The sequence below is a fragment of the Martes martes genome (genome assembly GCF_963455335.1).
Source record: "Martes martes genome assembly, chromosome: 1".
Taxonomy (NCBI): domain Eukaryota; kingdom Metazoa; phylum Chordata; class Mammalia; order Carnivora; family Mustelidae; genus Martes; species Martes martes.
In genome coordinates this window covers 199796029-199813031 of record NC_137888.1, presented here as the reverse complement: position 1 = coordinate 199813031, position 17003 = coordinate 199796029, and the positions used below count along the sequence as shown (strand labels likewise).

Below are 17003 nucleotides of genomic sequence, written 5' to 3'. Positions count from 1 at the left end.
GGGGTACAAACTTTACATGAGGCTTGTGAAGAAAACCTTGGAGAAGGTGGGGAAGCCAGCCATTGCTTTGGGAAGACCGTTCCATGCCAACCATGGAGCAAGAACAAAGGCACTGAGAGCTTGTATTATGTCCTCTGCATCACACAGCACTCTTCAGTGCCTCAGGATCTTTGCATGGGTTTTTGTTTTTGTTTTTTCTCTCTCTGCTGGGACTGTTTCTCCACTCCACCCTCGCATTGCATACTAACTCCTGTCCTTTAGGTTTCAGTTCGAGGGTCACCAATTATAGAGGTTTCCCGGTCAGACACTGTTGTCCACCCTCCCACCAGCCATTCTCTGCTTCTTGCCTGCTAGCACAACACATTTTGTTGGGTGGACAGCTTCCCTTTTCCCAGTCCCAGGGGATGAGCCTGCACTGGGTGGTTGCTGTCATTGGTGGTGGTGGTGATGGTCGTGGTTATGGTTGTTTTAATCCCAAGCTGCCAATGGCACTTAGTTTTTTCTTTTCGACATCCTGTTCTGGAGCTTTCTTGACCCCTTTTGCCTGGAAGCCAAAGAGACAGGCATTGGCATGAGCCATGGGAAGACAGGTCAACCCCCTGAAGTTCTTTGTAATGACTCTCACGTTCTCCTTCTCATAGACATTCCATATGGGTATGATCGATCTCGTCATGCGGGCAGCCAATTTGAGTTCTTCAACAGAGCGGTCTCCTTCTTTGGGGGGCAAGAGCTTCCTGGGGAAGAGGATGAGCCTTGAGTGTCACTCCCTCAGTCGCTGCCTATTGGCCTGCAGGGACTCCACGCCCTTCTTCCATCTTCTTGGATCCACTGAGATCCCAATGGTCCAGGCCACCTTCTTGTGAATGCCAGCCTCCTTGTAACTCTTCCAAGCTGAAGCCCTTGCCTGCTTGCAGTTTGGTGTGATAGCTCACCACAGGGCACCTCACAATGGGCCGGATTGGTGGATAGGACGTGGGATGTGGGGCGCCGGGGTGTGCCCGTGCTTGCCCAGCATTGCCTCTGCGGATCTTCTGCTCTGGCTGGTTGAACCATGTGGCCATGTGCAGCTGTCAGTCCTTGTGGAAGCCAGCCTTCAGGATCATGCCATTCTGGCTTAGTGCCATGGCTGCTGCCTGTGGGCCTAGGGGCATGGGAGAGGGAAACTTTTCAGGTCCTGGGCTCTAGCTGGGCATCCCCAGAGCCCAGGCCATGACCCCGTCCTCTCCGCAGCCCACCTGGAGCAGCCCTGGAATGCTGCTGGCTGCTAATGGTGCCTGGATCCAACATACTCTCAGCCTTCACTGTTTTAAGACTATCATGGCAATCCCATGACATTATCCCGTAATTTTCCCTGATAAAAAGGACCAGCAGGTTAGTATCCAAAATCTACAAAGAACTTATCAAAGTCAACACTCAAAAAACAAATAACCCAGTTAAGTAATGGGAAGAAGACATGAATAGACACTTTTCCAAAGAAGACATCCAGATGGCTAACAGACACATGAAAAGAAGTTCAACATCACTCATCATCAGGGAAATATAAACCAAAACTACAATGAGATACCATCTCACGCCTGTCAGGTGGGCTAAAATTAATAATACAAGAAACAAGAGGTGTTGGCGAGGATGTGGAGAAAGGGGAACCCTTTTGTAATGGAAATGCAAACTGGTGTAGTCACTCTGGAGAAAGGTATGGAAGTTCCTCAAAGTGTTAAAAATAGAATTATCCTAGGATCCAGCAATTGCACTACTAGGTATTTACCCAAAGTATACAAAAATACAGATTCAAAGGGATACATGCACCCTGATATTCATAGCAGCATTGTCAACAATAGCCAAACTAAGGAGAAAGCCCAAAATGTCCATTGACTGATAAATGGATAAAGAAGATATGGGGGCACCTGGGTGGGTCAATGGGTTAAAGCCTCTGCCTTCAGCTCAGGTCATCATCCCAGGGTCCTGGGATCAAGTCCCACATTGGGATTCTTGTTTGTCGGGGAGCCTGCTCCTCCCTCTGCCTGCTGTTCCCCTGCTTGTACTCGCTCTCTCCATCAAAATAATAAATAAAATCTTTAAAAAGAAAAAAAAAAGGAGCAGCAGGGAGAAGACCTCCACGTGGATGAGTTAGTTTAGGATGCCTGGAGTTATGGCAGCCATCTAGGAACCAAGAGGGGAAATTGATCTAACCATACTCCCACCTACATCCCTACCTCTTAGGTGAGTTAATGTCCTCCCAGTTATGCCATCTGTGGTTGGTGTTTGATTACTTCCAGCCAAAGGCCCTACTGATCTATATCTACTCTTCCTAACTACTTAAAATTATGTCTCCACCCCTGCCTACAGCTGGTACTTTCTCTGCCTGTTATCTTTTTCTTTTTTTAATGACACATACCCCACAACTGGATATGGATGTGTATATATGTACATATACATAAACATGTACATATACATAAACATGTACATATACATATATATGATATATATATATATCTCATATATATGTCATTCTTTTGTTTCTTTCTTAAGGCATATAAGTTCCTTGAATATGGGACTTTCCTGTCTTGTTCACCCTTGTATTCCAGCACCAAGCATCCCATCTGGCACAGTTTGAGTCTGTTGAATAAATGAAAAACTGAAGAAATGGGGGCACCTGGGTGGCTCAGATGGTTGAGCATCTGCCTTTAGCTCAGGTCGTGATCTCCAGGTCCTGGGATCAAACCCCACATCGGGCTCCCAGCTCAGTGGGTGGCCAGCTTCTCCCTCTCCCTCTGCCCTTCCCCCTGCTTGTGCTCTCTCTGTCTCTGTCTCTGTCTCTAAAATGAATAAATAAAATCTTTTAAAAAAAAGAAAAAAGAATGAGAAAAACTGAAGGAATGATGGAATGGATGAACAAACATATCAGTATGTCCCACTAACTGAACACTTCTTGAGGATGGTGTACGCGTCTTATATCCTCAAAATATAAAACACAGTCCTGACATTTACCCCACATGAAGACATAGTTGTTAAATTGGTGAATGCTATCCAGCCGAGTCTCAGACTGCCAACAGTATCTCTGTGTTAGAAAGGGTTCTGCCCTCAGCAAAGAGTAGAAGGGAAGATTTAAAAACAGGAAAGCGAGAAAAGCACAATTTATAGACCAACTTTTGTTCCATTGCAGCTGTTTTCCTTTATTCCATTTGGGTGTACATATTCATGAACTTGAAGTAATTCATACAACTTTGGGTAATTGAAGTATAATATACTAGTACATCCAATAAAAACTTATTTGTACTTGTGCATAATTTCTTATTCTTCATTTCAGTACCTTCCTCATTTTATATAAGAATTTTTTTTTAAGATTTTATTTATTTATTTGACAGACAGAGATCACAACTAGGCAGAGAGGCAGGTAGAGAGAGAGGAGGAAGCAGGCTCCCCACCAAGCAGAGAGCCCGATGCGGGGCTCGATCCCAGGACCCTGGAATCATGACCTGAGCTAAAGGCAGAGGCTTTAACCCACTGAGCCACCCAGGTGCCCCTCATTTTATGTAAGAATTTTAAACTCTATGTATATAAGTACTATGTTGTTTCTTTTTATTTTATTTATTTATTTAAAGATTTATTTATTTATTTGACAGACAGAGATCACAAGTAGGCAGAGAGGCAGGCAGAGAAGTGGGGGAGAGCAGGCTCTTGCGGAGCACAGAGCCTGATGCGGGGCTCAATCCCAGGATCCTGGGATCATGACCTGAGCTGAAGGCAGAGGCTTAACCCACTGAGCCATCCAGGCGCCCCTATGTTGTTTCTTTTTAATGTAGTTTTTTTTTTTTTTAATTTTAAGTAGGCTCCATGCCCAATGTGGGACTTGAACTCAGGACCCTAAGGTCAAGAGTGGTAAGCTCTATTGACCAAGCCAGCCAGGCACCCCTCTAAGTACTATGCTTATTTTTTTTTAAAAGATTTTATTTACTTATTTGACAAGAGAGAGAAAGAGATCACAAGTAGGCAGAGGGGCAGGCAGAGAGAGAGGGGGGAAGCAGGCTCCCCGCCGAGCAGAAAGCCCAATGTGGGGCTCGATCCCAGGACCCTGAGATCATGACCTGAGTCAAAGGCAGAGGCTTAACCCACTGAACCACCCAGGCACCCCAGTACTATGCTTTTTTTAAAAAAAAGAAAGGGGCACCTGGGTGGCCCAGTCAGTTAAGTGTCTGCCTTCAGCTCAGGTCATGATCTTGGGGTCCTGGGATCGGGCCCTGTGTGGGGCACCTTGCTCAGAGGGGAGTCTGCTTTTCCCGCTCCCTCTGTCCTCCATCCAACCCTGCTCTTGATCGATCTCTCTCTCTCAAATAACTAAAATCTTTAAAAAATTGAAAGAAGAAAAAAAAAGTGCTACAAAGGAAGTAAAAGAAACATATACCTCTCTTCCAGGATTTTAAGATTCATAAAGTGGTCTAAGTCAGCTCGATTCTTAATTTCAAAGAAACACACAAAACCAACTCAGGTCTAAAGTTGAACCATCTATTGTTAACAGTACAAACTTGGGATGAACAGACTCAAAGGTTTCACCACTAAAAATCTCAGCAGCCTTCAGCAAGTTACTTAACCCTGCTCTGAGCCTCAGTTTCCTCATTTGTAAAACAGAGACACTAATAGTGGGCATACCTCGAATTACTTGGAAGATAAATGACATAGCATATGTACAGTACATGGTGATGGACCCATAGTAAGAGCTCCAAAAGGTGAACTCTATTATTTTCATACAAATGTAAGTTTTTATTATTATTCAAATTTCTTCTCCAATTTAACATATTTTTTCTTTATATCTACCTGGAACTCTACTTAGCTAAGAAATTATTATTGAGATGAATTATCTGTGATTAACCACAATCTAACTACATTTTTGTCATGTGATCCCTCAAAAATGACTTCAATAGTTCTCTAATTACTGACCTCATGAAAACAAAAATCAATAAACCATAGATGAATTTCTCTTTCCCCAATATTTATGGGAGGCAGCCAATAGCACCAGGGACAAGTGAGGAGGTAGCCAGTGCAATTAAGCTCAAGGCTGTCAGTGTACCCAAAGATTGGTTACTTAAAGGGGGATTGAGCAAATAAGAAAATATATTAGGGAACTGAGAGCCAGATTTCCCACAATATGGCCTGGGGAAGGCTAGAATGAGGTTTGTGGAGATTGACAGGAATTGGAAGTATTGGTGTGAGTACACAGAGAAATAGAGTTGTAAGTTTAAGTTCTAAGTGTATGCACTTATATGAGTGTGTGTGTGTGTGTGTGTGCGCGTATACAGTGACAGCTCATTAGCAATGAACACAGCTAGTATCCAGATCTTGGTTTCTATACACCCTTACTCCACTAAAGGGAAACAGAGCTCCTTGGGGAAGTGGCTGGTTCTAGGGCTAGGACATGGAAACTACAAGATCAGTATGGTTCATCTTATGTTACAGAGTCAACAGGTACTCAAAGAATGATGGGAACATGTTGAAAGGACAATGTGAAGGGCGTCCCACTGGACAAATCTGAGACAATGTGAGTATCAAATAAAGAGTGATGGTTATGGATCGATTACCCACCGAATAAAATAGGAATCCATGGACACAATGATGATATAAATAAATGAATCAATGGATAAATGGAGAGACAACATAGTGCTTCCCTATGGGAGAATGACAACTATAAATGCAGAAAGAATGATGGATTAGAAAATTAGAAACCATTTGGCAACCATCATGGTAAAAATTGGTTCAGACAAGAATCACCAATAAATTCTGAAGGAGTGGTGGAATCTTTTTGGAGGATTGAGATACTTAGCTGGTTTCAAAGTATCTTCCCATTAGATAGTTACTAATTACAAATTATGTCATAGTGAAGGAAACAGGAGACAACACCTTAACCAGGTAATCAAAATCAACAAGGCCAGTGTTGGGGCAAATCAACATTGCATGTCACATGGTAAGAACACAGTTCACTTCTGTGACATTCCTGCCAAAATGCTTGACTTACATCTACTCATGAGGAAACACCAGACAAATCCAAACCGAGAAGCAGTTGGAAAAGTAACTGGCCTGTGCTTTTAAAAACTGTCCGGCTTGTGACAGACAAGGAAAGTCCTAGGAACTGTTCTAGATTGATGGGGACAAAGGGACCTAACATACATACGCAAAGGTGATCCTGTGATCCTGCACGTTATTGGGAGAACTAGCAAAACTGTGAATATGGTTTATGGATTTCATGGTATCAATGTTAAATTCTTGATTTTTTTAAAAAATTTATTTATTTATTTATTTGACAGAGATCACAAGTAGGCAGAGAGGCAGGCAGAGAGAGAAGAGGAAGCAGCCTCCCCGCAGAGCAGAGAGCCCGATGTGGGGCTTGATCCCAGAACCCTGAGATCATGACCTGAGCCAAAGGCAGAGGCTTTAACCCACTGAGCCACCTAGGCACCCCTAAATTCTTGATTTTGATGGATACATGTAAAAGATTGCCCTGATTTGTAGGAAATACATAGAATTTAAGGGTCACGGGGCATCGAATCTGCAACTTACATTCAAAAGAGAAAGAATGTAAAGGAAATGCGATAAAGACAATAGGGACATTGGTAAACGGTATACAGGAGGTCTTTGCATTATTCTTTATTCACTTCTACTGATGAAATTACTTCAAACTTAAAAAATATGTACTTAGATACAGCTGAAACTACACTCCAAGCCTATGACAAGTGTTTGATATCACAGTAAGGACAATAATTTTATAAGGATCAAACCAGGTTTATTAATTTGTTCAGGTGCTGGGGCGCCTGGGTGGCTCAATGGATTGAGCCTCTGCCTTCGGCTGGGGTCATGATCTTGGGGTCCTGAGATCAAGCCCTGCGTCGGGCTCTCAGCTCAGCGGGGAGCCTGCTTCCCCCTCTCTCTCTGCCTGACTTTCTGCCTACTTGTGATCTTTGTCTGTCAAATAAATAAATCTTAAAAAAAAAAAAAAATTTGTTCAGGTGCTGAGTGTGGTAATGGCTCCCAGGGCATTCCCAGTCTCCTTCTCAGAGCCTACATGGCCTGGGAATCAAATAAAAGCCCAGAAGACATGAACATTCCAACATAAAACATAATGTACACAATCCTCATGGATAGTGGTGACATCACTTCTAGGTCCCCTGAGTCTTGGCTGGAATAAAGTGGGGAAGAGTCATTCTCAGCAGGGCTCCCAAAACACAAAGGAACTAAAGTCTTTCAAAGGCAGGGTAAAAACTACCCTGGAAAGGTTTCCTTTACCTGATGGAAATTTAGGAGACAGTTTGGATGAAAGTGAAGTTCAGTAAAGAACAATTTTTAAAAAATTGTGCTGGAGTATGATGCACTTACAGAAATGCCTATAAATCTTAACTGCAGGGCTTGACAGATTATGACAAAGTGGACACGCCTGTGTAACCACCGCCTAACTCATGAACTGGAACCTGGGAATCAGCCCAGAAGTGTGCTCCATGCCTTCCCCCATCACAACTGCTTCTTAATCTGAGATTACCATTCTCTTGACTTTCTGCACCAGATATGTTTGACCACTTCCATAGTACTTTAAATTGCTCATTTTAAAAAAGATTTCATTTATTTATTTGAGAGAGAAAGAGCACGAGGGTGGGATGAGGGGCAGAGGGAGAAGCAGACTCCCTGGTGAGTAGGGAGCATGATGCAGGACTCTATCCCAGGATCCCAGGATCATGACCTGAACCAAACACAGGTGCTAACCACCTGAGATACCCAGGCGCCTTGTTCAGGGATTTTTAAATTTTATTTTATTTATTTATTTGACAGAGAGAGAGAGAGAGAGAGAGAGAGAGATCACAAGTAGGCAGAGAGGCAGGCAGAGAGAGAGGGGGAAGCAGGTTCCCTACTGAGCAGAGAGCCTGATGTGGGGCTCAATCCCAGGACCCTGAGATCATGACCTGAGCCGAAGGCAGAGGCTTTAACCCACTGAGCCACCCAGGTGCCCTTTCTGCTCAGGAATTTTAAACTGAATCTTACTTAGAAAATTAGGCTTTTGTTTTTTTTTGCATACAAATACTCCATACCCAACGTAGAAATTCTGAGTTCACTACTGGTATTTTATTATTCTATTCCATTTCATTCTATTCTCATTTTATTTTCACTACTGGCTTTAAAATTTTAACAAATTGGGGTGCCTGAGTCACTCTGGGCTGAGTGACTGACTATTTCACCTCAGGTCATGATCTCAGAGCCATGAGATCGAGCCCTGCATCAGTTCCACACTGAGCATGGAGGCTGCTTGAGATTCTCTCTCTCTACCCTCTCGCCCTCCCCCCAACTCACGTGTGTGCATTCTCTCTAAAAAAATTAATTAATTTAATTAAATTAACCTTAAGAAAAGGCACAGTTCATTTCTGGAAAGGGCATTTAACAAATGGTGAATTTTGCAGCTCAGCATATACAATGTTGTATACATTGGGACACCTGGGTGGCTCAGTCAATTAGGTGTCTGCCTTCAGCTCAGGTCATGATATCAGGGTTCTGGGATTGAGTCCCGCATCAGACTCCCTGCTCAGCAGGGAGCCTGCTTCTCCCTCTGCCTGCTGCTCCCCTTGCTTGTGCTCTCTCTCCCTCTCTCTCGGACCAAAAAAAAAAAAAAAAAAAAAAAAAAAGTTCTATCCACTGGTAGGTCAAACCTGAAAGAAAAGATTCCATTAGCCAATTCATCCTAATTCCACAAAGTTATCAGACATCTATGATGGGCTATAATAATAGGTCTTAGCAACACAACGAAATTATATTCCCAGATGACAGCATCAGATAAATGAAGTTCAAATGGGCCATTGTCTGTTTAAACACAAGTTAAACACAATTGCTGGTTTTAAACTCAGTCCAAGTAACCAGATATTCATTGCAGTCCATGACTGTTGACTAATAGCCACTGCCACTAGAATTAACGTAGTAAAGATAAAAGTAAAGATGAGATTGGCAAAACTGGGCAACTGGTCAGAGCTGAAGGGTGTGTCCCTTTATAAATTCCTGTTCATCTCCTATTTCTTTTTTAAAATTTTATTTATTTTTTTTTTATTAAGATTTTACTTATTTATTTGACAGAGAGTAGAGAGAGAGAGTGTGCAAGTAGGCAGAGTGGCAAGGAGAGGGAGAAGCAGGCTCTCCACTGAGCAGGGAGCCCCATGTAGGGCTTGATCCCAGGACCCTGAGATCATGACCTGAGCCAAAGGCAGCTGCTTAACTGACTGAGCCACCTCGGTGCCCCCAAACTTATTTTATTTTTTTAAAAAGATTTTATTTATTTGAGAGAGAACATGAGCAGCAGGGAGGAACAGAGGGAGAAGCAGGCTCCCCACTGAGCAGGCAGCCCATGTGGGACTCCATCCCAGGACCCTAGGATCATGACCCAAGCTGAAGGCAGACACTTATCCGACAAAGCCACCCAGGTGCCCTTCACCTTCTGCTTCTTCTAGAAGGACTTAAAACAAAGTCCAGTAAGCTTGTGATAAAATAAAAGAGATGAGAGTGAGGAAAAGAATCCTATCTGGTAACACACCTCCCAGACAGTGACCAAGCCCACATGATTTTCCATGGTAACTGTTAGCTGGAAAGAGAACAGCCTTCCAACAATGGTAAAGACATTAACTTGCATAAATCTGGTTGTCCTTAGATCCTATGAAAGCTCTCCAGGTGCGTATGTCCTGCCTGAATCATAGCTAAAGAAGCTGCATTCACAAGAACATCTAACGAATTCCCATCAGTTAAGAGGTGCAATCCATAAAGAGGCTGGCCTCCGCACCTGTGGATCTACCAGGCACTTAAATACATTCTTGAGGGACGCCTGGGTGGCTCAGTCGGTTAAGTCTTTGGCTCAGGGCATGATCCCAGGGATCGAGTCCCACATCGGGCTCCCTGCTCAGCAGGGAGGCTGCTTCTTGCTCTCCCTCTGCCTGCTGCTCCCCCTGCTTGTACTCTCTTTCTGTGTCAAATAAATAAAATAAAATCTTTAGATAAACAACAACAACAAAATACATTCTTGGCAACTATTTTGAGTAGCTGAAATTCTAACTGCTATAAAATTTTAAAAATTATTTCAGAGAGAGAGAGAGCACATGCAAACCCGGAGGGAGAGAGAATCCCAAGCAGACTCCCCATTGAGTGTGGGAGTCCAATGTGCGACCTGATCTCATGACCCTGCATGACCTGAGCCGAATGAACAGTCCCATGCTCCACTGACTGAGCCACCCAGGGGCTCCAAAAAAAAATTTTTTTTTAATTTGGAAATGATCCTTAGATGAAAGATTGTATGTCAGCTCTAAAAGAAACGCATTCCTGATCCCAGAGACTATAGCCAAGTCATACAGGGAAACAGATTCGGTAACAAATGTTGCTGACCTCTAGTGCTTAATAGAAGAATTACATTTCCCACTCAAAAGACCCAAACAGCACTGGTACCAAAAAAAAAGAACAAAACAAAAACAAAGAAAAACCAAGAAAAAAAGCCTGACTGGCTGGATAAATAAAATTTCTTTTTAAAAAAATATTTTAATTATTTATTTGTCAGAGGGAGAGAGAGAAAGAGCCAGTGAGCACAAGCAGGGGGAGTGGCAGCAGAAAGAGAAGCAGGCTCCCCGCTGAGCAAGGAGCCTAGTGTGGGACTCCATTTCAGGACCCTGGGATCATGACGAAGGCAGGCACTTAACTGACTGAGCCACCCAGACATCCCTATAAATAAAATTTTCTAACAAAATCCTAAGTTAATTGTTGTCTTTATCTTCCTTCTGCAGAAGAACTGACTCCTCTGGAATCAGGGTTGGGCCTGTTTGCCCTAAGGGCTGACTCTTTCCCCACAGGCAGGGATAAAGTCACAAAATGATGTTCCATTGTGGTCAGTGGAAGGTGAAAGAATGGCTAAACCCGCTTGCTAGAAACCTGAGGACAGGGCCTACTCTGGAGCTGGAAAACAGATAAATGCTAAGAACCTGGGTCCCTGACGACATTACTGAAACCCTGAATCAGTCAACGAGGCTTTGCTGTACTTGAGGATTTCCTGGTATGCGAGACAATGCACGTCTCTACACGCTAAGCCAGGCTGCAGTCAAGGTTTCTCTTTCTGCTTGCTCCAAACATCCCAAATGACACATACCTTTGTATTCTATTTTTACCGAAACTTTTAGTTTTATTTTTACATGCACGCACACAAAAAAACAATTTTAATAGTCAGTAGTATATTAAATCTTACCAATACATTTTTCTTATATTAGTTCATGTCATTGTTTATTTTATCCCACTCCTTTCCTTTGGGTTTTTTCTTCTGAGAAGTACATTTTCTAGTTCTTTCAGTGAGGGTCACTGGCTAAGACCATCTCTTACTCGTTAGGGAACAGAAAACGTATTTGCCTTTTCCTCATTCTAGCACAAGTTTAGCCAGATATAGAATTCTTTTTTTTTTTTTTTTTAGGATTTTATTTATTTATTTGACAGAGAGAGGTCACAAGTAGGCAGAGAGGCAGGCAGAGAGAGAGGGGGAAGCAGGCTCCCTGCTGAGCAGAGAGCCAGATGCAGGTCTCCATGCCAGGACCCCGGGATCATGACCTGAGCCGAAGGCAGAGGCTTTAACCCACTGAGCCACCCAGGCACCCCTCAACTTATATTATGCACTTACAAGGAAGCCCTTCAATCTAGTCTTCACGTTTTTTAGTTGTTCTTTTTAATTTTTCTCTTAGAATGAGCTGCTTATTCAGAATACAACATAACTTTCTGATTCATTAAATCTCTCTCCACTAAGACCTACAAAGAGTTCATGAAATCTATGTTTATTCAACAATTGCATTTTTAATTTCTAGGATTTCTAGCTGGTTCTTTACATATTTATCTGTCACCTTTTCATTTCTGATGACTTTTATTTCATAATTTCTTATTCTTTTAAAATAGGTATCCTTCCTTTATGTCTGGATATTCTAAAATACATACTTTAAAGTTATTATCAGGTTTTTTTTTTAATTTTAATTGCAGTGAATTCATCTCTTGATGCTGATTTTTGTTGGCTCTTTCTTTGGCTAGGTTTGCTTGTATGTTTTGAAAGCTTGATTTATAAACATCTCATGAATGGGGATCTTTTCCCCCATACATTTATCTCCTTCCCTAATGGTTTTGTGATAATCTCTACTCAATCATCCAGGAAATCCAGCTAGAAATAAGTCTTACATTAGTAACTTGAGACTCTGTCCCCACTATAAATTTTGGGTGACAGGGGAATCCATGCATCAAATGAGGGGGTAACTGGATTTAGGTCTGCATTCAATGTCATGTCTACTTCCTAAGTATATAACTTCCTATAAGCTAAGTCTTCAGGCATGGATGGGTTATAGATTTTTCCAGTCTCTGTTAACTTTAGGGAGCCCCACCTAAATTCATAAATGCATGCACTAATCAGGGCCCAGTCATCCACATTACATGTGGCACACGTCCCCACCCACTCAATCATATTATTTTATAGGTTATAAACTTCAGACTGCCTCTATTTCTGGATCCATAGCCCAGCAAGATTACAGCTCTGTTTCTGGTCAACATAAATGTTTATCTTGTTTTTGAATATGGACATGTAATTTTAAGCTCTTATTAATTTCACCATGTGTTTGAAACAAAGGAGTGTCATCAAAGTGTGTACAAAGCTACCTTGACAAGAAGTCAGTTTCATTCATGTTTTTTCTTTTTTTTTTTAAAGATTTATTTATTTATTTATTTGGCAGAGAGAGAGAGAGAGAGAGAGATCACAAGTAGGCAGAGAGGCAAGCAGAGAGAGGAGGAAGCAGGCTCCCCACTAAGCAGAGAGCCCGATGCGGGGCTCGATCCCAGCGATCATGACCCGAGCCGAAGGCAGAGGCTTTAACCCACTGAGCCACCCAGGCGCCCCCATTCATGTTTTTTAAAAAGCCCATATTGGGGCACCTGGGTGGCTCAGTTAGTTCAGAGTCTGCCTTCAGCTTGGGTCATGGTCCCAGGGTCCTGGGATTGAGCCTTACATCAGGCTCCCCGCTCAGTGGGTATTCTGCTTCTCCCTCTGCCTCTGCCTCTCTCTCTCTCTCTCTGCCTCACATGAATAAATAAAATCTTGAAAAAAATAATTAAGAAGCCCATCTGTTGGTCCTTTGGCAGTACCATGGTTAACAATAATGGCTAAAAAGCAGCCTGGGGGGTGCCCAGCTGGCTCAGTGGGTACAGTATGCTACTCTTGATCTTGGGGGTGTGAGTTTGAGTCCCACATTGGGCACAGAGCCTACTTGGAAAAAAAAATAAAATCATAAAAAAAAAGGCAGCCTAGGAGCTATGCATTCTCCTTCATTAAGCAGTAAATATTTTCTAAGATTGAGAATAACTGATTTGTACAATTCACTGCATATCGAAAAATGTGATACTCCATTACCCAACTCTCCCTATTTCTGAAGTTTGGGGCCAAAAAATTAGCCCAAGGCTTTGGAAGAAGTCCACATATAAATGAAATACATTCATGTTTCAGTGTTGTAGTGATACCAAACTTAAAATACTGACACAAAGGACAGGGATAAGTCTCCATTTACTCAAAGGAATTTATCTATATTTTAAGTATAATGCAAATGATATTAAGGATTTACTGGCCTTCCAAGGTATAAAATTGGTTTTGTGGTTGTGCTGAATAAAATCTTAGAGAGATGCACTCTGGTTTAATTACAAATTAAACAGTATGATTTAAAAATCTGGGGTGGTGGACATTGGGTCACGGTCAGGAACTACACAGGTGCAGGTCTGAAATTTCACCCAATTTACAAGCTGAACTAGTAGCTATCCTGTTACCATTTCATAGGTGCTGACAGAAGACACAAGACTCCTGGGTCAGACACAAAGGACTTTAACTACATCAAAAGTAGTAGCCAGATCTTTATGTTGTTTTGTAACAGTTCCCTATGCCCCCAAGTTTCCTGGGTGTGATATGAAAGTGTTGACCATAGTTGTCTGCTCACATAGTGTTCACTATCAGAGGGGAACACTGAGCTTGGGAGATTCCATTTTTATGGCAAGTGCAAGTTAAGTTTGCCTTTTGTCTGAGGGGAGACAATACTTCATCCCTCAAGGTTTCTTACTGAAAACACAACTCTGAGCAAAAGCCCAGGTGTAGAGCAGGTAGGGCGTTGAATTCTTGGTATAACCAACAAGAAACTGCAGGGACACTCAGGGACACGGCATACCATATACTGTCTCATTACTCTGTGCATGTTTGAAATTATTATGGAATTATTATCTAATTATAATATAGAGTAAATATGCATTTTAAAAAGAAATGTACATCTGAGTTTAATATATTTGAAAATGCATGCATGGCTAGCTAGCACAGGTGTGTTAATGGCTATCATTAAAACCAAATGTCTTTTTCAGGAGCCCTATATATTCCAAATGCTTTATTTTTATTTTTTTATTACCATAAAAAGAATACATACTTTTGGGCACCCAAAGTCCACAGTGTAGAAGAGTATAAAGTGAAAACTAAGAGACTCTGATGTAGCTGCACAGTTGACAGTTCTAATATAGGGGCGCCTGGCTGGCTTGGTCAGCAGAGCGTGTGACTCTTGATCTCGGGGTTGAGAGTTCAAGCCCCATATTGGGTGTAGCGCTTACGTAAACAAACAAACAAACAAACAGTTCTGATATATTTTTGCAGAAATGTTCTATGCTTATATAAGCATATGTATAAACACATGGCCTTTTTAACCCACTGAGCCACCCAGGCGCGCAACACATGGTCTTTTTAAAAACACAGTTGGAATTATAAACAATCATAAAACATGACTTTCTAAATTCAACATTTCCTGGATAGTTTTCAGCATTTGCACACTAGACCTAACTCATTCTTTTAAATTGCTGCATACTACTTCACTTAATTGATATTATGGACTGATTTGTGTCCCCTCCAAATTCATATGCTGAAACCCTAATCCCCAATGTGACTGTGTTTAGACAGGGCCTTTAGGGAGGTAATTAAGCTTAAATTAGGTCGTAAGAGTGGGACTCTAATCTGATAGGACTAATGTCCTTAAGAAAGGAACAGACACCAGAGACCTCTCTCCACCAGCCCAGAGGAAAGGTGATGCGAGGGGACAGCAAGAAGGCAACCACCTGCAAGCCGGGAATAAAGGCCTCAGCAGAAAGGAACTCTGATGGCACCTTGACTCTGGCCTTCTAGCCTCCAGAACTATGAGAAGGTAAATTTCTATTGTTTAAGCTGCCCAGACTGGGTTATTTTATTATGATAGCTGGAAACTAATACAGATACATTCTATTTAATGCAATCAACCTCTTAATAAGGGATAGGTAGGTTTTTAAAAAAATAAATATTATAAATAACGCAGCACTGAATTTTCTTTTTTTTTTAAAGATTTTATTTGAGAGAGCATGCATGTGTGCACACAACCTGGGGGAGGGGGAGGGGGAGGAGAAGCAGACTCCCCACCGAGCAGAGAGCCCGATGTGGGGCTCCTCAACCCCAGGACCCTGAGATCATGACCTGAGCCAAAGACAGATGCTTAACCAAATGAGCCACCCAGGTGCCCCAGCAACGAATTTTCTTACATGTATATGGGGGTATGGTTAAATAAACTCCTAGAACTGAAATGAGTCAAAGGGAATGAACATTTTAAATCTGATACTGCCAAACTACCCTCTGAATAAGTACTACCAATATACAGTTCCTGCAACAGTGTATGAGTGCTAGTCTCCCAAGTGGAAGTGCCCATCCAGAATTTACTCAGCACCTACTTCTCAACAGTGCCAGATCTTGTGCAAGGTGCTAGGAGACAGTGGTGATACAGAATTAAGTCCCTGCCCTTGAGGCCTTTACTCTAGGGGAGAAACAAGTGAAAAGTAAGTATAACACAAATAAATACACGAGGCGGTCTAGGAAACTGTCTCTGAGATAATATCTGAGCAGAGACCCAGAGGAAGAGAGAAAACAAACCTTACAAATCATGTGAAGGAAGAATGCTAAGTGGGTTCCATAGTTTTAACTATCTTTAAAAAATAAGCAAAGTTGTGGGGCACCTGGGTGGCTCAGTCGGTTGGGTGTCTGACTCTTGATTTCGGCTCAGGTCAGGAGCTCAGGGCTGTGAGATTGAGCCTGGTGTCGGACTCCTTGCTCAGTGCAGACCTTGCTTGAGATTCTTTCTCTTCCTCTGTTCCTCCTCCCGCTTGTGCTCTCTCTCTAAAATAAATAAAATTAATAAATCTTAAAAAAAAAAAAAGCCAAGTTGCAATTCTACTCCTAGGTATGTACCCCCAAAGTAAAAACAGGTGTTCCAACAAAAACATGCACACCCATGTTCACAGCAGTGCTATTCCTGATAGCCAATAGCCAAAAGGTGGAAACTACCCAAATGCCCAGCAACATATGGATAGACAAACAAAATGGAATATTATTCAACCACGAAAAGAAATGAAGTCCAGGGGGCCTGGCTGGCCCAGCTGGTATAGCATGCAGCTCTCGATCTCAGAGTTGTGAGTTTGAGCCCCATGCTGGGTATAGAGATTACTTAAAAATTAAAAAGAAAAAAGAAATGAAGGACTGACATATGCCACAAAACAGATAAACCTTGAAAACGTGATGCTAACTGAAAGAAAGCCAGATATAGAAGGCCACGTTATATGATTTCACTTACATGAAATATCTGGAAGAAGAAAATCCATGGAAACAGAAAGCAGATTAGTGGTTGCCAGGGCCTGTTGCTGGGGAGGGTGGGAGGAGGATGGGGAATGACTGCTTAATGGGTACACATGGGGCTTCCTTTTGGGGTAATGAAAATGTTCTGGAACTCGACAGTACTGAGAGATAGTACTGATGGTTGTACAACATGTACATGTACCAAATGTCACTGAAATGTACACTTTAAAATTGTTAAAATGTCAAATTTTATGTTAGGTGGTATTTGCCACAATAAAAGGTAATACATTAAAAAAAAAAAAAAAGCAAGGCTGAACTTTCCCTT

General features: G+C 42.1%; 1 pseudogene across 1 annotated transcript; it reads right to left on the bottom strand.

Annotated features, from left to right (window-relative positions):
* Positions 1–457: 457 nt before the first annotated feature.
* On the bottom strand, positions 458–16194 carry LOC308349708 (large ribosomal subunit protein eL13-like; annotated as a pseudogene). The gene is made up of 2 exons: positions 16063–16194; positions 458–1141 (listed from the first exon to the last, which is right to left on the bottom strand). The product of its transcript is annotated as a large ribosomal subunit protein eL13-like (transcript).
* Between the last annotated feature and the right edge of the window lie 809 nt (positions 16195–17003).